This window comes from Pinus tabuliformis, chromosome Q, assembly GCF_031772625.1.
Source record: "Pinus tabuliformis cultivar Carrire ecotype Pingquan chromosome Q, CPIR1, whole genome shotgun sequence".
NCBI classification, from domain to species: Eukaryota; Viridiplantae; Streptophyta; class Pinopsida; order Pinales; family Pinaceae; genus Pinus; species Pinus tabuliformis.
Window position 1 is genome coordinate 592,636,723 of NC_142296.1, and position 25,411 is coordinate 592,662,133.

At 34.6% G+C, this 25,411-nt stretch overlaps 1 pseudogene; it reads right to left on the reverse strand.

Moving 5' to 3' along the window:
• Nucleotides 1-438: 438 nt before the first annotated feature.
• Nucleotides 439-14,561, reverse strand: LOC149220840 (putative methyltransferase PMT21; annotated as a pseudogene).
• Nucleotides 14,562-25,411: the final 10,850 nt, after the last annotated feature.

Genomic DNA, 25,411 nt, shown 5'->3' on the forward strand with positions numbered 1-25,411 from the left:
ATGTATGCTTCACTTGTTGTGATTTCTTCCAGTAAGAAATCAACTTCTTATGCTTTGAGGCGCTTGATTGATTTGTACTTATTAGTTTAGATTTGGTTCGTTCAACAATATTTTTTGAGGATTTACCTCTAGTTTTAGCAATCCTTGGTCTAGAAAGATTCATATAAATCTTCCTTGATGCCATTTTCCTACAAAAAATACACACACACACACACACACACACACACACACACACACACACACACACAGATATCTATATATATATATATTAGTAAATTCAAAAAACCAATAACATAATTAAATAAACAAAACGAAACAAAATATAAAAACAAAAAAAGACCAGAAATATGCACATCAACCCCCATGACAAGTTGGATGTTAGGTTCATAGAAGAAACACAAAAAATCCATTCATTAGAAAAAAAACTTATTTATTTTTTCAATTGTCCCTGTTCCCTTGGTAGGCCAGGGGCCAATTCTGGGAATCATCCCCCTGCATACCAAGGGGTTGATTCTCAAAATCAGCCCCCTGCCTGCTAGGGGGGCATTGTGCCTTAGTGTCATGTCATGCTTGTGCCTATGGGCGGGCATGCTCGGCTGTGTGCATACCCACCCAGGGAAAAAAGGCCCTCTAGCCTGCCAAGGGGCCGATTCCCAAAATCGGCCCCCTAGCCTACCGGGGGGCGATTCCCAAGATCACCCCTAGCAGGTGAGGGGGTCGATTCTTAGAATCATCACCTTTGCTTGCCTAGGGCAATTATGAGGATCAGCCCCCTAGCAATCCAAGGGATTGTTTTACATTTTTCCCATTGAGGGCATGCCCACGGTGAGGCACACTGGTCAGCAGTACCCACCCTTGCGGCCTTGCTTGCTGAGAGTCATGGTCGATTATGAGAATCGGCTCTCACCTTCGGCACACTAGACTGCAAGGATGTAGGTTTTAATCCCTTATAGTAATTACCTGCATATGGATTCTAGGAACAGAAAATAAACAATGCGAGAGCATAACACATAAAACACATATACATAGATATTTTCCCCTAGATCTGAAAATCGGGACTACCAGCTTGATTTTTCATTATTATGTTCTTGGATAGGTTGAAAATGCCTCACACCTGAACAACACAAGGCTCAAGTATTAGCGAAGATAATGGTGTTGAGCACACCAGATTTCCTAATCAAACCACCGAGAGAAATAAACTTACATGTCATTATATGTACCAATTATTCCTCAATCATAAACAACATTCAAGGATTTTAGACCATAGGAAACCACATTCATGACCCATAGAGGATCATGTATTAGTGTTGTAGCAAGACCTCCATAAAGAATGTTCATATCCATAACATTTCTTAGTTTATCTATTCCAAGATCAGGTACCAATGTCTTGTAATGGTGAACTTGCACCACCCATTGAGTTGTATCTTTTCTGAAAGCTCCATCACTGCCCCCAGAAAATGTATGAACCCACTTTGGGGCTACCATCAAATGTTGTGGCCACTTTGGAGTCTATCCTACTCTTAACTTCTTGAAGTTGGTATTTGGTTTTACTATACAAGACTGCATGGGAACACACCAGGCAACATTTGGTTCAATGTTGTCATCACATTCATGGGGGTAAACTGTTATTTCATGGGCAGCATAGCAACCACTGTCCAAATATTTCTTCCATACATCAATGTCATCCTTTTTATTGTATAGTTTATAGCACATCTTGTTCAAAAGACATTGAAGGGCACCATAGTTAGCCTTTTGCTCCTTTATAGTTTTGTTCCATCCATGCCATATATTTTCATAGTTTACTAGTGCTCTAGATAGGACCCAAAAGCCTCCTGGTTGGGGTACTTGATCTATTTCCATAAGGTAGGCTCCACCTATGTCAACAAAACTTCACTCAACAAATAGCTGCCAAGATCCCATAAAAATTAAAGAATTGAAAGGAAATCAAGGATAATGTTGATAAAATGAAAATAATTCAAACACCTTAGTTGGATCATGTTCCCTATGTCTTGCAGGGAATTTTTTTTTTCATAAAATCACTATCTTACTAAATCAATGAACAAAACCCACTAAACTGAACAGGAATATCGATAAAAAATGCTTCGTACCCATAACATTTGATTGAATCAAAATAAATACTAAAAATGAAATTAATAAATGAAATTAAAATAATTGTAAGTAATTTAATTAAATAGTTAGTATGTGTTTAATGGTTAAGAATGTGTTTTTTCTCATAAAAAATCACTACATCAAATTGAAAGAAACAAAGTATGTACACCTTCCTAACTATAACAATCAAATCAAAAGTGAATATGAAAATTTCTATTAAATAAATAAGGAAAAGGGAATGAAATATTTTCATTTGGGAAAGTATTGAAGAAAGAGAATAAGAAACTCATTGGGAGTTGGGTGGAAGTCCCCTACACTTGGTTGCAGTAGCGCTTATACTCTCACCACTAGTTATTCATATTGATTGTGACATAAGAATGAAGCTATATTTATTTTTACCAAGTAATGATTTGAAAATTCTTGTTTTCACTTTATCCATGTTAATTTGAGTACTTCTAAGCCATTACATAATCTAGAACACAACAAACATTTAGAAGGTATCGTCAAATATACCAAATTTTGTCCATGGAATGAGACATTGAGAGTAGTGAGCCATGTCAAATGCATTGGATGGATAAGGAAGCCACTGTGTAGATATGATACCTAGCTTTGCAGGAATACCCCGTTCAAATGAAAATTTCACTTGTGCTTCATGATTATCTCTAGGCGCCAGTGACATTGTAATAATTCCATGATCTAGCAAATCACCACCCCGACTTGTAACCTGAACATAAAGTATTCTCTTATATAAACAACAAAATGTATACTCATACAGTAGATCTCACAAGTCATATTTAGATAACATAACTATGAGCATTTACATTAAGTAACTTGTTTTGATCTTTATCATGTAAGATACATAAATATACATATCATAGAAAGCAATAGAAATTACAGATAGGTTAATGAATACTAGATGTAAGGCTATCTGAGAAGCAACTTCTAGAAAATACCTTTAATTCTGCAGGTATTCTTTGTTATGTACCATGTCAGCATGTTCACTAAGGCCTAATTGTATAAATCCACCTTGTCACAGCCAGTAGGAGGGAAGAGAAATGCCTCTATAACAAAATGTTTACTATTAAACTCAACTCAAGAGCAGGTTTAGATATTATGCAAAGTAAAATGATGCCTAGAAAAATAACTTTAGATCAATTCCTATTAATCCTCTTTCTTCTGACATGAAAATTTCGATTAGCTTTGTTTTGATAATATGAATGTCTCATACTCTCAGGTATAATTAACATCATAAGGTGGATCAACCATGTGTTTTGATGGTGTATCCACTAGTTTAACCTGACTCTATATTCCTTGTTGCTATTTATGGAGTATGCTTCCTTCATAATCTGACTACATCATGTGATCAACAATATAAAGTATCAAAGGAAAGATCCGTTTTCGTAAAACTATTGAAACTAGTCAGAATGTTACCCACCCCACATCCAGTATCAAGTGCAGTTCAGACTATGCCATATTTCATTCCTGGGACCAACTCTTCCATATGATCCACATATTCATCAACTCCATTGGGAAACATTATACCTCCACATGGGAAGAGGAATTTCTCCCCTTCCTTTCTCAACCAATGTTGATTTGATTTTTCATTATTGATCCATTCATAGGGGACATTCCTGTGCCAATAACAACATTTAAGAAGCAGTAAGTCTAAAAACAATGCCAACTTATTATCATATATCTTCTACAACATTTAGGTGAAATAATATCAAAATCTTTACATTTGGAGTTCGAGTGGGGCAACCTATAGCAAAAACCTTATAGGCTTGGATCTAAGGAGTGGGGGCTCAAAGAGATATGAATGACAACAATTGCAAAAAAATAGATTTCTCAGTAATCATCACCATCATCTTGCAGACCAACATAATACCATATTCTGGCAGGTCCACGACCTAAGAAGGTAGTCTTGCCTTTGTCGAGACAAAAGGTGAGATATGAAATAAAGACCATAATATTTTTCTTCTATAGTATCCTTGAATGAATGAGGCACATTCCTTTCAATCATATAAATTGGGTTGCTTTAAGATAATTTTTCCATGAATACTCGAGAGTTCATAGTAAAAAAAATATTAAATAAAGTTACTAGATAAGATGAGCAACAATCAAGGAAGGTCCCAACCCTTTAAACAAGTCTAGAGGTGAGGAAAGGAGATATTGCAGTGATCTAACAAACCCTAACTAGGATTCATTTTTCTACAGAACTTCAAGCTCAAGAGGGACTCTTTGGTTTATGCCATGACCATCGTTGACCATTAGATAGGGTAAAATTTGTTTGTTGTTGACAGAGTGCCAAAATTGTAGTTTTGATTGGTCCATATATTTGTCTAAGGGAAGTGGTATTGGGTCTTCAAATTGGCATGTCATTTTGACTTTGAATTATCACACTCTCTCTCTCTACTAAACATTTGACATTAATAATAAGAAGAACTAATCAAGTGTTTTCCCCATATTGGGCTTTTTCCCTGCCTTGAGCCATATACTTATGTTGTCTTGTCTTGTCTTGGCTTGGCTTGACTTCTACATTTATAATTTATGTTCTCCCTTCAGTTACTGTCATTGTGATAATGATTCATGTGATTGCTAATGAAAATAAAATGGACTGATAAATGGGCTAATATGGAACATTGAAGTAGTTTTGCTAAGCAATGAACATGTTAAGCTAAAATTAATATGGTTTCAGAACTAATGTGAGGACAAGCCCAAGAAAGAGATAAAGAAATCACTAAAGATAAAGGCTTCATCACATGAAAGGACAGAGAAATACCTAGGACCAAGCTCCTTATGGAATTAAGTCAAATTTTGGGCATGATCTCAAGCCATAGTCACTATGACTAGGATGAAAACCTAATCAAGAAGGGTGAAGACTTTTGCGGGGCATATAAACCCTAATATGGAAGATTGAGGAGATAACCTAATAGCCCAAACATAAAGTTGAGTTATTTGTCAAAGAAATCATAGTCATGGGCACATCATATGAGGTCTGAAATCAATTTTGAAGGACTGAATTATCTAAGTTTCTTCATAGGGCAAAAATTTAGAAGCACTATGCATATATTATCTAAATTGTTGTTTGGAAAACATTTTGAATTTGTCTTGTCACTTGAGAAAGGAAGAAACCATGTTCGAGTTTGTTGAAGACCTTTCAAGCTGAGTTAAAAGAGTGATTTTTTCTGTGATATAGTTCTGCGTCCAGGGTAGTCTTGTCAATCTCAAAATAGATCAAATCTTTCCTTTCAACAAGAAGTATTCTATGGGTATTTGTTGGCTTATTCAGAAGTAGTTTGAAGGTAATGTGATCTCTATTTAGGAAATTTTCCATGGAAGTTTATAACCTGATCTTGACACTCTTTCCTGAGGTGTTTCGCTCATTCTCAAGGCTGGTTTTGTGAGTGTTCAAAGGGTTTCTGAGGACTGGTATAAGGGTTTTGTGTGGCATACCTCTTAGAATTATTTGACAAGTCATTTTGAAGCAAGCAATCAACCTCTTTGAGGAAGCATCATCTCTTTTGTTCAAGACATATCTGGAAGTGTTATATCGACAATTTGTAAAAGATACAGGCTAAGAATTCATTAACCTAGTAGATTAAGGAACATTTCTGCCTCATTCTAAGGTATGTGTTGATTATAAGAAATTCAGATACCCTAACCTCTTTATTTAGGATAGAATCAAGGCAACCCTCTCAAGGACAACTTACCATGAATAATTTGATCTAAAACTAATGGTTCTGTGATCTGAGATTTAAATCATTGTTGCACTCTAACATCTTTATCGAAATCTACATTTCAAGGTCGATTTATGAAGTTGCAGATTTGTGCAACAATTTTCTAATTTAATTCAATCCTATATGTTCTTCAATAAATTCTTAAAGTCTTAATCTAAATAAGAGTTACATTGGATTTAATTAAGAAAAGTGTGGCCTGCCTATTTGAACACTAAGAGGGTTTAATCACAACAAAATCTGAAGCAAACTTTAACATTGAATTGAAGTAATAAGGTTTTAATCTGGGTAGTTCTTCTTTATCTTGTTGGGAGTCATTTTTCAAATCACACAAGGATTGATCTGTGGGATACTATGGTCTCCTCTATGAAGGAAAATTAACAAAATCTAATCAATTCAGTGACAATTGTGAGAAAATGTTTTAGTAGCAGACTTAAGGCATTCATACTTGGCATGGCTGAAGAAAGTTTTAGTGACAACACATTAGGATGAGTGGATAGTGTGAAGCATGAATCCTCATCACAAGGAAGAAAGCCATCAAAAAAAACTTCAGACACTCCTATTGACATATAAACAACACATCACTTAAGGTATGACTGATAACAGGTATTAAAGTTAGTCTCGAGCATGAAGGTCTATTTATATTGCAAATTATTATTAAGGTTTGTGGCATAAATGAACTAAAGACTAAAGTTTAGAAAATTTGTATGAGATTATCGATATTTTTTTGTTGATTAAAGCATATCCTCACAATCAGTATGAAAATACCTTGAGGGATCTTCAAAATAATTGTGGATAATCTCAGGCTTGTATAGTTGTGGGAAAGAGGTGTACAGTGAAGTGTGGATCACCAAACTTAAGGGAAATATTAGTGATATACTTGGTAGGGATCTTAAAATACACAAGTGGCACATTTTTCAATAGTAGACATCTTTAGGTATTACAGTAGCACATCGACAGACCTGAGGATTTGATGAGAAGCTAGTTAACTTTGTATCATTGTTGATTATGAGCTTATGATTCTGCTAATATTCTATATGGTTGAGATCACTTCTCTTTCTCACCATACATTATATAGCAGATAACCTAAATTTGATTGAGAAATAAAGTCAAAGTTATATTGCAATATGAAATGAACACCGTATCTGGGCCACAACAAGTGTTCACAATTTTTCATCTTCAAGAATCAATGGCAAGTATCAGACCCTTGAGGGAAGTCATTTTTTCATCAAAAATATTAAAGTGCATTATCTATTTGCCACATTCTTCTATAACAACACTGGATATTTAAATAAATCTAGTACATCAATAGCTATATGTATTTTAAGCATATTAATGACCTTATGAAACTATCCTATGATAACATGTTCTGAAGTTTAAAAATTTGTGGCTGAGAAGTAATTTTCCATAACTTGATTCGATCTATGATAGGCATTATTTGGGTTGTCTTTGGACTATCTAAATTATGGAAGATGATGTTTGGAACAATGCTAATAAGGGCTAGACACCCTAGCATAATCAGACTTGAAGCAAACAGTTCAAAAGGAACATAGTAGATCATTCCAAGGAAAAATTTAGAATAAGTGTCTTGCTGTCTTCATACATTGAGAAGTACTTGTGATATCAGTAATATTGAGGCACTATTGATGTAGCATGACAATGTCTCATCTTAAATATCAGGAGAAGATTGATGAAGGTTGGATAACTAACTGATGTAAGACTTCAAAGGGAGCTATAGAATCCATAGCCAAATGTCTTGATGTCTCCTTTTACTCGATGATTATTTCAATAAGGATGATCATATCAAAGAATAGTAGGCAAGAAATGATAGGTGATAATGATCTAATGATGATTCGATAAAACTTTGTTACTTGAGAAGTCACATGGATATGATTGGATGATTTTGATACATGGTCCAAAGGATTAATATTAGGTTGTAGATCTTATGTTTTGGACAAAGTTACTTTCTTGATATTCATAGGGAGCTATGATGTTTGGATGTAGCTATTGATGATGTCTTCCCAACAAATGATGATCCTCTCATTTATCAATGTAAGAGGGAGTTGAATTTTAAAATCAAGATGAGAGACCTAGCTTTGTGCCTAAGCTTAAAGGTCTAATAAGATGGAGACGTTGCTGATCTAGTTATAGAAAACTTGTGAGGACACTAATGTATGTGATGGCCCATAATACTAAGACACTGAGACAATTTATGGTTAAGACTCATATATTGGATAGTTTCTCATTAAGATTAATTATGATTTGAAATACACTATTGAGAATTGTTGGACTGGAAGTGTGGTAAATGGAAAGAGAACATCTAAGTGCTATATCTCTTAGGGACCACCTTTATTGCGTGACTAAATCAAAGAATGAATTTTTTTACTCTAGGAGCACCATTGAGGCTGAATGGATAAATCAGTAATAATGGATTATTATGAAGCCCTTTGGTTGAGGAAACTCTTCAATGACACATTTGAGCACATGATGGAAACCATTGTTGCAAAGTGGGATTTGGCATTCAGTGAATCTCTGTTCCATGACCTTTCCTAGCATATTGGTATTAGGTACCACCTTATTTGGGATATGGTACAATGGGGAGAAATAGACCTCCAGCATTGTAAGATGGATGTGTAGGTTATGAACATCCTCTGAAAGCCTCTTGGTAAGGTCAAGTTTACCTTCCTTCAAATTGAGGTTGGGAGTCATGGAAAGACCCAACTATGAGGACCTTCATTGAACATTGAGCTATGGTAGATCCTAGGGGCCTCCTGTACTTCTTAGAGCTATGTGTAAATTTAGGGTGAGTGGTTCACCTTCCCCTATCAGTTCATTGTGTACAGGCTGATTGGTTCACCTTCCCCTGTAAGAATATACCCTAGTATGATGACACATGTATAGGGTGAGTGGTTCACCTTCCCATACGACTGATGAGATATTCAAAGGATGAGAGTTTCACCTTCTCCTATGGAATATAGGAACGATGAGTGGTTCACCTTCTCCTTCATATGCCCCAACATACATCCTACCCGTGTAAACTGGGGCTCATGGCAAGTACCTCTCACCTGGCCAATGAGTTGGGGAAAGTGGATAGGGACCATAGCAATGTAGTTGGATGCATTGTTTATGTCATACTCCTTATGACTAGGATGCATTATGTTCAAATACTTTATCTACAATCAAATCCAATTAGGGTTCTACCCCTGGTTATATGGACTTACTTTTGTTAGTGGAAAGTAGCAAGGTCTTGTGACTACCTCTCGATCAATTCTTCTTCATTATCTATATCATTGTTCAACAGAGTTGAGAAGGGATGTAGATATAGTTCATGATGACAGGATGACATGATGATGGATGGATTGGTAGGTGGAATTCTCCCTAATTTAGAGGGTGTTAAAATTGGCAACTAGGGCCAAATTTCACTTTGGGAATATTACTTGAAGAATATGATTATGACATTGAATTCCTCTTTTCGAGAGGACCAAAATTGACCTAAAGATCACCAAATTTGGACAAGGGGATATATGTTTTTGGATTCAAGCCCACATACATGTAATTTAAAAGGGTTGATTTGCGGTTAATTAACCAAGTTGAACCCCTCTCCATCTCCTATAAATGGAAGTGACCTCCAATATATTTGATACATACACATATCTTATTTTCTCCTCTCTGAAATAGTCATAGAAGGAAGATGTCTCCACCGAATGAGGAATGGCAAGGTTGTTTTGGGTTGTTTGATGGGCCAAGTTCCTTAGAAAGGAGGTTGAGGCTGTTAGGAGAACGTATGGATTAATTTGATGCATGTTCTTGGTAGTGTTTATCCTATTTTGTAGGCGAGATCCGACAATAAGGCAATTACAAACTTCAGGGTAGTTCAAAATGTGTGTTGGGATTATTTTGTGTGGGAGGAGGCTCCATAAGGAAGGTTGTAGGCCTAATAGTGCTTGGACAAGGGGTCGAAAAGGTAAGTAACAACCTAGGTAAGCGGCAAACCTTGTATTATGGAAGCAGAAGGGTCTTGAGGCATGCTTGAGGGATAGAATTAGTCTAGACTCTAGAAGGATGATTCAAATTTATTGAAGTAATTCTGGAGTTGAGAAAAGGAGTTATTAAAATGATCTAATAAGCCCTAACCAAGATTCAATTAGCTAAAGAAGTCTGATCTCAAGAGGGATTGTTTTTTTGATTCCATGGCCATCGTTGACCATTAGATAGGGCACAATTTGTCTTTTGTTGACATAGTGCTGAAATTGCAGTTTCGATTAGGCCATCTACTTGTCTAAGGGAAGCGATACTAGATCTTGAAATTGGAACATCATTTTGAATTTTAATTGTTTTACTCTCTCTATTGAACATTTGACATTAATAATAAGAATAATTGATCAATGGTCTTCCCCATCTTGGGGGTTTTCCTTGGCTTGAACCATGTACTTGTGTTCTCTTATCTTGGCTTGTATTTTGCATTTATCATTTATGTCCTTTCTTCAATTACTATCAATGTGATAATGATTCATGTGATTACTAATGGATTGATAAATGGGATAATATGGAACGTTGAAGTAATTGTCCTAAGAAAAGAACATGTTAAGCTAAAATTAACACCACCTACAGGACTAAAGTCTACCACTTCCAAGGTTGAAGTTGTAGATCAAACTAATGGGAGGATTTGACTCGTTGATCTAATAGGAACCCAATCTCCCTTCACAAGTCAATCTCTCAACCTTCAGGACTGATAGATATTTTTCATCCTTCATTGGCAATGAATGCATTTTTTCTATTGACATTGTTGTAGTAATATTTTAATAAGTTTCTACAACTCCCCGATGAGAAATAGGGCATATTTTGCATATTATCCTTTCGTTTTGTTTTTAATTACCAGTGGTGGGAAAAGGTGAATATATACATTGGTTAGAGGTGTGGTTTTCTACTCATACCCTTCAGGAACAATCTATGTAGACATAATGTAACCTACATAAAACCTATTATAAATTTCTGCACAGGACTAATTTTCACTGCATGTATAACAGGTGAACCCATTGCCTCTACCACCCCATAACCTCCTATCAAGATACTCCTGAAATAATAATGAGGACAATGGAAACAATTAAATTCCCAACAATGCAACATCATGTAATGTGATTTTTCTTATAATGATGTTTTCAGGAGATATAAATTAAAATCAACAATGGTGGAAATACTTATCTCTAAACTGGGTTTGGAAACATAGTTAGGGACTAGACTTCTCCACAAATGTGTAGACTAGCCTACACTAGAAAGTTGTTTTTCTTGCAACCCAGTCACCCCAAAGCCATATTCCAGAGCTTGGAGGAGAACTTGCTCAAGGATTAAATTGAAAATAGTTGGTTGGTGTAGGGACTCCAAGGGATTGATTCCCTCTACCCTTTAGTGAATTTACAGGACTTGTGTTCTGCACAAGGATGTGCAACGTCCTCCTTGTTCCTTCCTTCTATGCATTCAACCCAATAGTTCATTCCTGGAGTTCGTTGCAATAGTAGAAACCAAACCCCTCTCCATGCTCCTCTTTTGTGTTATTCTCTTCTCCTTTCAACATCCCTACTCCTACTACTTAAGAAAAAAATATCGGCCCCTTTCTGTTGATTTCGAGCTTAGCACAAAAGAAGCAAGACAATCTAATCCTTCCTAGCTATCCATCTTATTCCAGTTTTTTGTGTGTTAGCCTTGTCATTGTTGACTAACTTATGTTTGCTTTCCAAGCCTTGCAAGGTAATCCCTATGATGCCACCTGCCCCTTGTTTTCCATTTGTCCCCATGCAAAGTCTTCCTCATCCCTGGAACCCATGTCCCTAACTCAACCTATTTACAATGTTTAATTTAAGCAGCAAATGTAACTAAGCTATTACACTATCTGAATCTCAATTCCTTGGTTGTTCCTAACCATAGTAGCTACAATAGAAGCAACATCTTCAACATCCAATTTCACCTTTTTAATAAAATTTGTTGTTTCCTCTGAAAATATAATTCTTTGTCATGTTTCTCCTTTACTTATTACCTGGTAATGAGAAACAAAAGGCATACCAAGGATGCCAATACCTTATGCAATGAGAGAATTTTAAGTAGTTGATAAAATCATTAACGACCCAAGGAAAGATACTAACGTGGGTTCAGTAAGGTGTTTAGGAACACTTGATGTCACTTTCAAGCCACCACTTCGAACAATTTCTTCTAAAACACTTTTCTTTTTCCTCTTTCTAGGTTTCTGCTCCTTGTTGGACTGCCTACCAACTACCACACCTATTTTTGGAACATTTGTACTAACATTGGTACCAGTGTGAATTGTAGTAGCCCCAACCATACTTAGGAAATGAGGAACCACAGGTGTCATTGGTGTATATGGTACATAAGGTGATATGTAATACCTCTAGTTATTAAGTGCATCCTGAGTTCCTTCTAGAACTGCAAAACTAGAAATCTATAAGCCAGAATCTGGTGGTGGTCCTTGAGGAGGGACCACCCATGGTCTAGGGAAAGGTAAGTGAGGCATCCAAGGAGTAGCACTTCTAGAGTAGGTAGTGTCCAATTTGTGCAAATTGATAGAGATTCCTTACTATAGTCATTTGATGGGGTTCAAGATGTAGACTCCTCTAAATGGTGGACCCATGCATCCCTTCATTCACTGGAGTACTCCACACTGGTGGTGACAATGTGAGTGGGGGAAGTGGACTCATAATTTCTCGAGGGGTATTCTTGCTCCCACCCCTCCCTAAGTTAGAAGCCCTAGTCATTATAGTCAGCAATAAATGGCTCCTTGACACTACCAATTCTGCTGACCTCATTCCTAAAACAAGATTCCTTGCATTAGGGGCATCAACTGATGTAGGAGTTGTAATCTCCATGACTTCAAAAAAATTGCTAGATATTGTTGATATTGTTCTCATGCAAAGGGTGTGAATAGGTATTTCTAAGGTACTAGATAACCCCCTTCCATGAATACGATATGCAACAATATACCAAGCATTATCCCACATATGCTTTCTTCCATCTGATGCAAAGGAACCATTTTGAGATGCTAACACACAATATTAGCACACAAACAAACTATTCATCTTAAATATATTGGAGAGACAAGAAATAAATAAAAATGAAATATTATGTAAGAAATGATCATCCCACATAGATAACAAACTCAGCATAGAACATGGTCACACACCTCCCCCTATATTAGAAAAAGTTGTTATCATCAATGCCTCATATGGTAATGACCCTTGAATTCCAAAACACATCATGCATTGCTAGTTAGAATGCATATCCCAATTAAGAACAATTGTGGGTTCTGAGGTAGAATAAACACAACAGAGATAAATCACATAAACGACTAGTACACAAGAATTTATGCATGCAATTGTACTTGTTGTGAATATGTGAAAAATTGCCAAAACAACATTGATGTTCGTACTATTGTTGCCTTCAAATCTAATAATGTTGATAGTTGCATGGTACATGATGATTTAAATTGTGGGCCAATATCAGGAAGATCTGTACTAGAAGGATTTTGTTCCTATCTAGCCTCAATTTTTGAGGAATGGCTCCCTAGCCTAACTGATGCACTACAGATCATGGCCATAGTACATAAACTTACCACCTCACTATCACCACATTTTTGTCATGACTTGTAAATTTGTTGTCTGACTCTGTAACAATATTTGCATGACTTCTTTTCTCTCCATTGGGTATATTTTTAGCTTTGGCTTCAACAAAGATATAATCACCCTTCAAGAGTATTGAAATTGTATCAGGCACTGTAGAATTAACATTATCGTTTGCATGTTTTTGACATGCTTCAACTTCATCTTTCCTAGTTAGGCATGTTGTAGAAGCCTTGTTTTGTGTAGCAAAATCCAATAACAATAAGATATTTTCAATAAACACCCTATTTGTAAGTCTGCAAAGCTAAAGAAAGGACCCACTCCAACCTAGTCCAAACAATGAAGTCAAAATGAATAAGACCCGAGCAATTAAATAATCAAAATCTTTTAGAAAAAAGAAAGGAATCTGGCTTCGATCACCACAACATATTCAATAATTCCAAATGACATTGTAATGAACATAAGCTTCATTTGTAAAACTTTTTCTACATGAAGAATGTCATTCTTTTAACATAATAAAAATAAACTTCATATCATAAATGGAAGTAAACCTGAATCACTTTACTTGGATGGCTAGTTTGAAAGAGTTTGTAGCATCCAAAATGTTTATCTGTCTCACCAGACTAGGTGAAATCGACTGAGACATAAATACCCTCTCTAGTGGTGACATTATTTATCCAATCTCAAATATGAATGTATTTCTAACTTGAGACATAGGCTTGGCTTCTAAATCTCTAGATTTAGTCTCAACCTTCTCTAGTTTATCATCCCCCTCATTGGAAACATAAGACAATTTTATAGGCTAAACAAGATCACTATTTTCAATAGAAGGTCCATCAACATTTGGAAGGAGCATACAACTCTGCAAATTATTATCATCTTTATTTGTTGCAAGAGATTTATTATCAGGTTCTAATTAGATCACAACTTCTAAACTAACCTCCATTTCCTCCACCTTGTCTTTGCATTTTCCAAGCTCTTCTGTCACTTTCTTAGGCACATCCATAATCACATTTTGAACCTCTTGCACAAGTTTTTCTGCTTCCCAAATAACATTCTCTGTAGGAATATCCGATTGTGAAACTTCCACCATAGTTTGGTTAGTGTTATGACCTACCAAACAAAACCAATGGTTATATTCAGATGTACTTCCTTGATATAATTTACTTATTCTTTCAGTCACATACATTAGGATTGAAACTCCATTTTCTTGTAGACTAAAGTAACAAATTACCAGTCTTATAAGATTTGAAATTTTTCTAATCTGGTTGTAATAATATAAAACTTTGCACCAATTATCAGATTTGTTGGCTCTCCTCCATAACTTAAACTAACTTCTAAACTAGTGCCTGTGTATACATTAACATTGTTTAGCTAAAAAACCAGGAATTGATCTCTTTAAGATACATGCTGAAATGAATTTGATTTCAAAATAAATTATAAAACACCTACTACTATACAGAAGCTCAAAAAAATAAGTAAAGATAAAAATAATACACAAAAGAAAAAAGAAAAAAGAAAAAAATCAAACAGTGTTAGTTGGGAGAAACAAACGTCTGTTGAATCATCCTTGTACAAAACTCCACAGTGTGTGAGAGCACACACATTCTGGGCATTTAGCACAATAGCTTCCTTAAAGAGTTCAAATGCCTTTGCAATGAGACTTTGTATTTGGAGACAAATTTATTTTCTAATGCTAGCCTCGACATTGGTAGGCTCTATTTCCATACTAGTTTCATAGAAACAAATGCATCTCCAGATATATTCCTCGATTGCAGTATACTAGCATACAATAATGCATCCTTCCCTTGAAACCTTATAAGTGATGAGGATGAAGGGGTGGAGGCAAGAAGAGGATCAGCAGTAGAAATAGGTATGATACTAGAAGTATTGGTCATTGAATCATTAAATGATGACCCATCGATGACTCACTAATCCATCAAAATTCGAAGGAATGGCTTCTTCGAGTGCTCATTGTCACCTACAACATTCACCGCTCCCTTCCAACATTCACAATATAAGGCTGAGTAGATTGAGTGACTTGATGTTTTGTTTTTTCATGCCATAACCGAACTCATTCCACTCTTCAATGCCCCCAATTTTCCATACTGCTCCACTTCACAACCCTACTCCAGCCAAAATGAAGATGATCACATAGCAACCTTATTGAAATCAATTACCAACAATGGATTGAATCCATCATATTCTATGCAAGTGAAAGCCAATCATTGATATAATAATAGTTGGGTATTTAAACATACATCATATACAGACAATTTCCTTCCAAATATCTCCTAAATTAACTTCAACATTACATAAAATCCTCTGGTAAGCTCAGGAATAATTTATCAAAACAATAGGAAAACGTACATATGGATTGCCATCACATTGAAAATAGAGACCCTAGATCGACATCTAGAAAATGTAGTAATAATTTTGAATGATAAGCTTTGCCTTAGAGTCAGGGAGGAAAAAATATGAATGGATACTTGTTTTGCAATACAATAACGACAGTTGAAATATAATTTGAAACTCTAAAATTTTGAAGCTCCCACCAAAACGTTAAATGCACAGACTAAAATATAAAAGGAAAAATAAAAAAAATTAATGAAAAATAAGGAGGGAAACAAAGAGTTCTTTGTCATTGCTTCACCAACACCACATGCTGATAGTAAAAAAAGACCACTTCCGTCTTTATTTCACATTTACAAATGCTCTTCATTTTATGTATACTTACATAATTGTTAAAAACTAAATTAGAGTGAAAATGTGGTCATGTTCATAGGAGGGAATCACCTTAGTATTTTAAGTCTTCGAAGTAAATATCCATTGCAGCATTGAGATATTCATCGTCTTGATCTTGGAAAACTTGACTTCCCGCGCTCAATCTCTACCGTTGGAAACCCCATGGTTCAAAGATCAATTACAATATGTTGATGATATTTAACTAGAGTTTGATTTCATTGTCATCAAATCTTAAGGGTGAATGACCATCATTTCTCTTCAAAAATTGAGGTGGAGGGAGCTTATAGGAGCTTCAAAGACATTTTTTAGAATGATTAATTATAAAAAAATGCAATGCAAAAATTTGACTTTTTATTGAAATGCAATTTGAATTTAATTATATTTCTGCCAAATACTTAGCTCCTACTACCTAGAAATCAAAACTTTATGGAGGTTCTGCATTGGCAAGATGATGTTGTGAGGCTCCCTATTACAATCTATAAGTGCATCGAGCTTTCTTATTTTGTGAACTTTTGTTGTTGATGTTGCAATCATCACCATTGTGGTTTACAATTAGATGGATTTTTCTTGGTTTTGTAATTATTATTATTTGTATTGCTCAACTTTGCTTCTAGTCGTTAGTATTGTAGATTCTTTGGAACAATTATGATGCTTAGTGCTATGTGTGAGGGTCAAAGTGAAGTTGGATTTGACGATTTTCTAATTTATTTCCCCTTTCATTCAAATTACCACATCATATTTTATTTGGTGGATTTGAGAATTTTCATGGGTTTCTTAATATTTAGAGCTAAGGATTGAGGATTCCATGTGTCTTTATTATTGTTTCTGTAATTGATATTTGACCATTAATATATATATATATATATATATATATATATATATATATATATATATATATATATATATATATATATATATATATATATATATATATATATATATATATAATAACATTACCATAAATCTAAACTCATTATGTTATGTTGCTCAACTATGGTTCCATGGCACCATAGTCGAGTAATATAACATAATGAATTTAGATTTATGGTAAGGTTAGCATAAATACATTTTTTTATGGTCAAATGTGTGTTAGAATGTATTCTTCATTACATGGGTTTTTGTTGGATGTTGGCATTGTTGTATTTGTCCATCAATGTTTCTAAACGATGTGTAGAAGTGTGATGTCATTTTTAAAGTTGATGGTTGACAAGGATGTCATCCACATGAACACGTGACAAATGCTTCGAATTAAATTCTGTGTGAATGTGATCAAATGATATAACCCTGAATATTCTAATAAGCTCCATAACTCTAATCATCCACTGATCCAATAAAGAATTTTATAGGGAAGTATAACCTTTTAGAACACCTATAACAACCTTTGAATCCCCTATCACTTATAAGTTTAGATTGTTGAAGTGGAACAATTAAAATGACTAACATAAACAACCAATTTGTATTATTATAGTACTTGTTAGGTAGTTGTATTTGTTTTCCTATACTAAATTAGTCATTCACGTTAGTCATTTTTAGTTTTATTACATATTAGCTAGTTGTATATTTTAATATGGGACTAAATTAGTCGTTTATGTTGGTCATTTTTAGTTGGGTCACTTAAGATTGCTCATTTTTTGTAGTATTTAACTTGGAAAAGTTGCGGTGACTAACTTTTTGAGTCACTAGTTTCACCATTTTCTACTAGTGAATATCTCTTCAAATCCTACACAATAAACATGTTAAGGCACACAAAATATGAAAAATCTCATTGAATCTCCTAAGAATCCATTAATCTAGGAAAATGTGTCATTAAGGGGTGAATCCATAAAGATGTTTTACACTTTTGGGCTAAATGTGGCGATGAAATTTAAAAAGAAAATCTCTTTTATTGAATTGAAGCCCAAAAAATTCATACATTGAGCTTTGTGAATTTTGATTTGGAGTAAAAAGACAATTTATGGAGAATTATGTTATCCTAATGATAATTGTCTTATAATCTGCCAAATTTCCATTAAATTAAATGTTCATCCTTAAAATATTTCACACATCTTATTAGTTATGTGTGCATTCAAGAGAAATAACTTATTTAATATATGTATATATATATATATATATATATATATATATAAGCATCATTTACATAGAGAGAACTAAATTGTGCATAATAAAACTTTATTTTTTAATGCAAATTACATTTTTTATTATTTTTTGAAGTGGGTGAATTAATATTTGAATTGTTTTTTTTCAAACATGTTTTCAAAAATGATTTTTTACCTACTATTTAAAAAAATTCAAACACCAAGAGGACCTTTTTCAAGAGGACTCGTATACTTTTCAAGGGTACCTTTATGAAGATAATGCAGATTTTCAATTTTTTTTCAATTTGTATACTTTATATTATTGATTTTTCATTTAGCCCCTTCGAAATTGTCCAAAAAAATTTAAGCATAAGGTTTAAAAGAAATTAGATGAAAAATATTCTATGAATTTGAAAATATCAAACTCATATGCCAATAGATAGATGATTCCTTTGTGAATCCAACATGATCAACTCCACCATCTAAGGATAAATATTGCCTTTTGTTCACCATGCTAGAAGATGGTGTTGCAAAGAAATATATAGAAGGGGAGCTAAAAAATTAATTTTTAGGCCCTTGACATCTCAATCAAACACATAAAAAGATTGATCAAGAGCTTAATGTAAATTTTGAAATAGCTTGATTGATGGTTTAACAAACACTTGATTGAAACACTGGTAGGGTTAAAGACAACTCTCTATCAAGTCCTTGTTTTCTTGAGTACCAAGATGGTAGGACTAAAGAGCTCGATTGAGCTCTTTTAATCATTAAACCAAACTAAAACCTACAACCAAATATTAATATATCAATTCATACTAATTGAAATTGTTATGTACCTAGGAGCTCGATTGAGCTATAACTTGATCGTGCATTTCTACTCATAAATTTACACCAACCAAGAATTCATTTATGCACATAACCAAGAGCTTGATCGAGCTCCTTATACCACCCCAACAAAAACTAAAATAGAACATAATAGAATGTTTATGTAAAAATGACACGAAACATGGAAATTACAAAGGCAATGATGAAAATTGAAGGAAAAACAACAAAAATGGAAACATTTTCCTCAATTCCTGTAAGGTGAATTAAACTGTATGTGGTTGATATCACAATTGAACTATATTTAATTGAAATTTGATTATAATTGTGAAGAATTGAACTTCTAGTTCATAATAGCTCTATTACAATTCAAACATTGATAACGAATAACATGGGAAATTGGAGGATTTGTTCTTGAAAAGGGGAACAAGTTCCAAACCAAGAGGAATGCTGAGAAATTGTTATAGAAAGGATCGGGCAAAGGCGAGAAAGCTTAAGAGAACAACAACAACAACAAGATGATTCACTTCAACCAATTAATTCAAATATAGGTAATTCTTTGTCTCATTTTTCCTATTACAATTATAAATTTATGCATTATTTAGTATAAACTCTCTCTCTCTCTCTCTCTCTCTCTCTCTCTCTCTCTATATATATATATATATAGATATATATATGGATTCCAAAGATATTATGTAAAACTTATAGAATATATAAGAGACAATTAAATAAACTAAAAGAAGATAAAAAAATAATGGTCATATAAAGCGAGGAATGAAAAAAATATGCAATGAATATTGATGATTCAAGAAATATGATTAAAAAAGTAAACAAGGGATAATGAAACAATAGAACCAAGATAAAATAAGTAGTGAAACTAATAAATGTATTTAAAAATTGAGATGCAAAAACAGCTAAAGAATCCATTCAAAAATGAAATTGCATAAAATACACAAGAAAATTGATGATATCCTTAATAGTGATTTTTCAATGATGGACCCATTTTTTAAATGGCTTAGATTATTTTGAGATGAAGATGAATAAGGAAATTTTATTTTTCTATGTACATTAGTCAAATGATATCACGTTAATCATTTTATGCCATGATAAGGAAACTATATCCCCATAAATGCAATGATGATGGTTCATGGTAAATTGATAATCACATGTCATGATAAATGAAGGTTTTTGGTCAATAAAAAATCACTTGGTTTGATTAACAATTTATTACAAATCAGAAACCAATTGACAAGTGAGATTAATAGTCCATTGCAAATTGTGAACCACCTAAGTATTGTAATGGTTGAGGGTAACCCAAAAAACTAAGGATGTGATTTAGCAAAACAAAATCGCTACATTTACATATTATTACATGAATTAAGATTCATGGCAATATTTACAAGAGGCATTAGCAAAAATTGTTTGCCACATAGGTGCTCCAAAACCTAGAAACATTAGATTGATTAAAGCTCCCTATCATTGTAGGAGTTAAAAGAGAGAAAAGGAATCAAGATCTAGAAGGAGCAAGAGTATCCCTCCCTCCAATATGCATGTTGAGAAGACATTCTTTGTTAAACATGTAACAAAAAGAAGTATTTGTGGCATCCATAATGGTTCCTTGAATCCTAAATGATGATCCCTACCTTTTGAAAACCTCACAAGCTTCGTCCTGTAATCCCCATGAAGGTTATGAGAATTTGTTCAATTGTATTCAAAAGAATACAAAGTGTAGTGTAGATTCTTGCTTGAACAAAAAGGTGTCTATTATTGCATATCACTACAATTCTCAATGGAAGGCTCATGAATAATAAATAGTATTCATATATTATATATGCAAAGAAAATATTAGCATGCATGTATTCCTATGATATAATAAATGTTTACAATGTTAATCTTCTTAGATTTTTGAAATCCAATGTTGATTTTCAGCTAGTTGTTGCTCAACATGTAGTTATGAAATATATTGCAAAGTATGATTCAAAAGTATTAAAACGATTATAAATATGTCAAGATATGATGAAATGTTTTTAAAACATAAAATACATTTGATATCCTTCTTTATGAGCATAAAAAAGGTTCCTAATAGAAACACTTGTATACCATGATATTACAGCACAAGAAATCTAGCTTTTGTTTTGTTTAGTTGAAATTGCTTTTCTCTTCAATGTTGTAACAAAACTATTAAAAAAAAATATCAAGCGATTCTCATAAATTATGATGCTAAAATAGTGTTTTTCAAATATATAAAACTCTTCATAATTTTATAGAAGAATTTCTATAATAGAAACAATTGTTTTCTATATGTTTCATGCTGAGTGTAAGAAAGATCCATAGAAAAAGAGATGTTTCCATTCCATTTTACTCAATTTTAGACATTATTTTATTCTATTCCCAATAAGGGTTCAAAAGAGCTCGAGACTTTTTTTGTACGAAGTTTCTTTTCTACAAGCCATTTCGTAAGATTGCATTAGATATAGACTTTTAAAGTGAAATGGTGATTGAAAATTTGTGGAATTTTAGATATCACAAATGGCATGTTGGTTAGGTCCCTCTGTCATCTAAAGAAGATGATGACTCCCTCAAACAAGAGGTTGATGTTGAAGAATATTCTAAACAATAGTTACTTGTTTCCAATATTTTCTCCAAATCGAGTCAATGTTTCATACCTTCACAATTTGTTTTGAAGTGACTTTGATATATATTTTAATTGGGAAAAAACTATTTCTTAGATTTTTTTTTTGTAAGCTTGGCGGTGCTTCCTCTATTTATATCACTTTTCCAAAATCATTGACTTACATTTGTTCCAGGTGGCTTCCCTGCCTGAAGGAAGCCAGATAGCCACCTGTCTGCATTAAAACCTGTCCAAAATTTGAAAAGGTTTTTTGCTATCGATCTGGCGGCATTGTATTTACTATGTATACAACTACTCAGATAAAGAAAATTAAACAAGTAAAAGAAATTCATCAAAATTTTATCAGATTTGTTCTGGACCGCTGCTTCAATCCTCGTCCGAGGATATTACTGGGGTTGGTGCTTTGGCACTGGAGCCAAGCTTCTCACTCCTCTTCATATCTTGTAGTGTCTGCTGAATTCTTCCCAAGGCCAAATTGTTTTTGTAGGTCTGTATCTGAATTGTTGTTATTTCCCTGAGTAGTTCAGCCCTGACTGGATCCTTTTCTTTGGTATTCTTCTTTGCCTCTGTTCCACCACCCACTGCTTGTTCTCGATTCAGGGTCATGGCCCATGCCACCACATTCTTCATTACCCAACACTGCTGTATTATTTGCCTAAAGAGGGAGTGGAAGCCTCAAGAATTCCCTGGATCGGGAACCATACCTTCCCACTCCTCAATGGGGATGTCCTGGTTCTTGATATTGTCATTAAGTTCTCTCTCCCAATCAGCAATTTGGGCTCTGATGTCTGGTGGGTTCTGTTATCACTAGAATCTATAGTTCATGTATATGTTAATTGTCCATAAGTTTTTATAAAGTCTTGAGGTCTTGTAAATAGGTTTGTTAACTTATGTCAATTTCAAATTTTGAAATTCAAGAGTTATGAATGAAATTCGTGTAAAGGCAAGGGCATTAGTCATCTTCCATCATGGTTAGTTATGTCATGTCATGTCATTGGTACTTGCGCAGTTTCGCAGCGCGGGTATGATCTCTTAGGTACTTGCGCAGTTTCGTAGCGCGAGTGTGATTGGTCAGTTCTGCTGCTAAATAATGTTTGCGTGTTTTCGTAGCGGCCCGTTTGTCAGCGATTTCGTAGCACATTCCTTTAAATTTGAACTGCCCGCGCTACGAAATCGGGGTTTCGGGCTGTTGTGCAGCATTTTTCCTTGAATGTCTAATCCGAGAAGTAGTGAGTCACGAGTCTGGTTATGATTGTTTCCTCACACCATTTATGTGTCATGATTAGCCATTACTTTGCCATCAGGTCTGATTTCATTGAGTTAGGTGTCAGTTTGGAGGACGTTATAGGAAGTGGTCATTCCATAATGTGTTTTTCATAACATATGAATGTCTTCTGCTCTATGAAAAGCGTGAGCTTTATTCTAAACAGACTACTGCAAGCGAGCCTGATTTCTACAGCCAAAGAGTGTTTTCGTGCTGCAAACCACCGTCATTTCCTTGTGTAGAATTGTGCAAAGAAACATGGAAAGAAAGGAACACCGTTCGGGTAGATGTGTGAGAACAGAGCCGGAGGGATTAGATGTAACCCTCAGGGATGAGCAAGTAGCAAAGGCGTTCAGAGGTGCTGGTTGTTGGCGGTTTTGTGAAAAAATCAAAGGTGGACATGCAGAAGTGACCAAGGCATTTGCAGTGAACTTCACGGGATTAAATTCAAAAGTGGCCATGCTGGAGTTTCCGGTTTCCCCTGAAGTCATTTCTACAGTCACAGAAATCCCAAGAGGTGGCCAAGAATGGTTCAAGAATTTCAAGTTTGATATGGGTCCGTGTAAGGAGTTCTTAAAGGCACCATATGTAGACAAAGATCTTACTAAAGCTGTCCCAAGGAGCTATCTTAAGGAGAATTATGCTACATTATTGACATGCATCCAGAAGTACTTGACATGTGAAGGTCGGTACAACAAAGTCTACTCATATCATTTCAAGCTGCTACTACACTTCACTGGTAAGAGCTCAATAGACATCCCTTTTTACTTATTCAGGAGTATTACTAAGATGTGTGACAAGATTCAGTTGAAGAAGGAAGCTTATGAAACATCTCTTTTTCATCATGGTCTGGTTAAATTATTGGTGTTGGATAGCCTACATAAAATTGGTAAGGACTGGGATTCGTTTGTATTCATGGCCGGTTTCCTTAGTAAAACGGGCCTCACTCCATTACCTGTAAGAGAAAGAGAGGATAGGAGTGAGGATACTACTTTGGCTGAGATTAGGAAAGAAATAACAGACCATAAGAAGCCCAAAGCTAAAACGAAGAAGCCAGAGAGGTCTGTAACAGTCAAAGAAACACCTGAAGCATCAACAAAGAAGACTCCTAAGTTAGCAGTTAAAGAAACTCCTGAAGCATCAGTAGTCAAAACTTCAAAATCATCTAAAGTATCTGAAAAAGAAGCTTCTAAGTTGCCTCTTAAAGAAACACCAGAATCATCTAAATAGAAGACTCACAAAAGAAAAGATGAAATTAACTCTAGTGAAGTTGAAAGAGTTTCAAGAGTAAGAACTAGAGGCCAGCTGAACAAAGAAAAAGGAAAATCAGCTCATGTGGAAGAGAGTCCTGTTTCTAAGGGTAGTCTAAATGATTTGTTGGAAGCCATTGAATTAGAACAAGAACATCCAATTCAAGTTGAACCACTTGAAATAGAACAAGATCAATTGGTATCACCTATGCATATTGATCTAACACAATCCTCACCTGAGAGTTCTAAGAAGTCAAAGGCTTCCAAAAGGTTAAAGTTTGAAGAACCAGGTGAAGAGTATGCCTTTAAACCTCGCAGACCAATGACTAGGAGGCAAATGAAGGAAGCAGAAAAGGCTCAAAAAGAGAAAGTCCCTTCAGACATGCCTAGGACAGAGGCACTTGAAATCTTCTCTGAAATAGTCCAAGCAGCTAAAAACAAGAATAAGGACAATAAGGTGGTTATTAGTCAAAGTGGAAATGTGATTGCCATTAAAAAACAAGCTGGAGCAAGTAAAGAGATACTTCAGGTTCATAATATTTTTAAAGAGAAGGCAGTGAGATATACTAGTTATAAGAAAGCTGTGATGAAAGGTAAAACAAGTTTGATCAGTCAAGCTAGTTCGGTATCTGACGCCTATGTATGGACAGTACCAGCTCTAAAACAGGCAAAAACTATGAAACAAATGAATGCAAGTCTAAGAGCAGAGAACAAGAAGTTGAAGAAGGAAGTCATCAGCCTGAAAGAAAAGCTAGACAAGCTGGCTAAATGATTCAAGGAGGAATGTGTTTTCTCAAATTTTGATATATTTTGGGCCATTGTCTTTTTGAAAGTTTTTGAGACTTTTTTGTGTCTTCACACCTGTATGGAAAGACTAAAGGAATCATAGATTTGAAATATTGCTGTTTTGAGGTTCATATATTTAATTTTGATGACCTACAGCAGTTTCGTAGCGCGCTACGAAACTGCTGTAGATGACTGGTTAGGTTTAAAGCTTGAGTTGGAATGCTGAGGTCAGCATATATTTAAAGAGATGGTTTAATATCAGCATGGAAATTATAGAAGATCAGTCAGATATTTTGAAAAGGAGGCCAGGTGTAAATATTCAAAGAAAAAGCCGAAGTTTTGTCTTTTGCCTAAAAGTCACTTTATCTC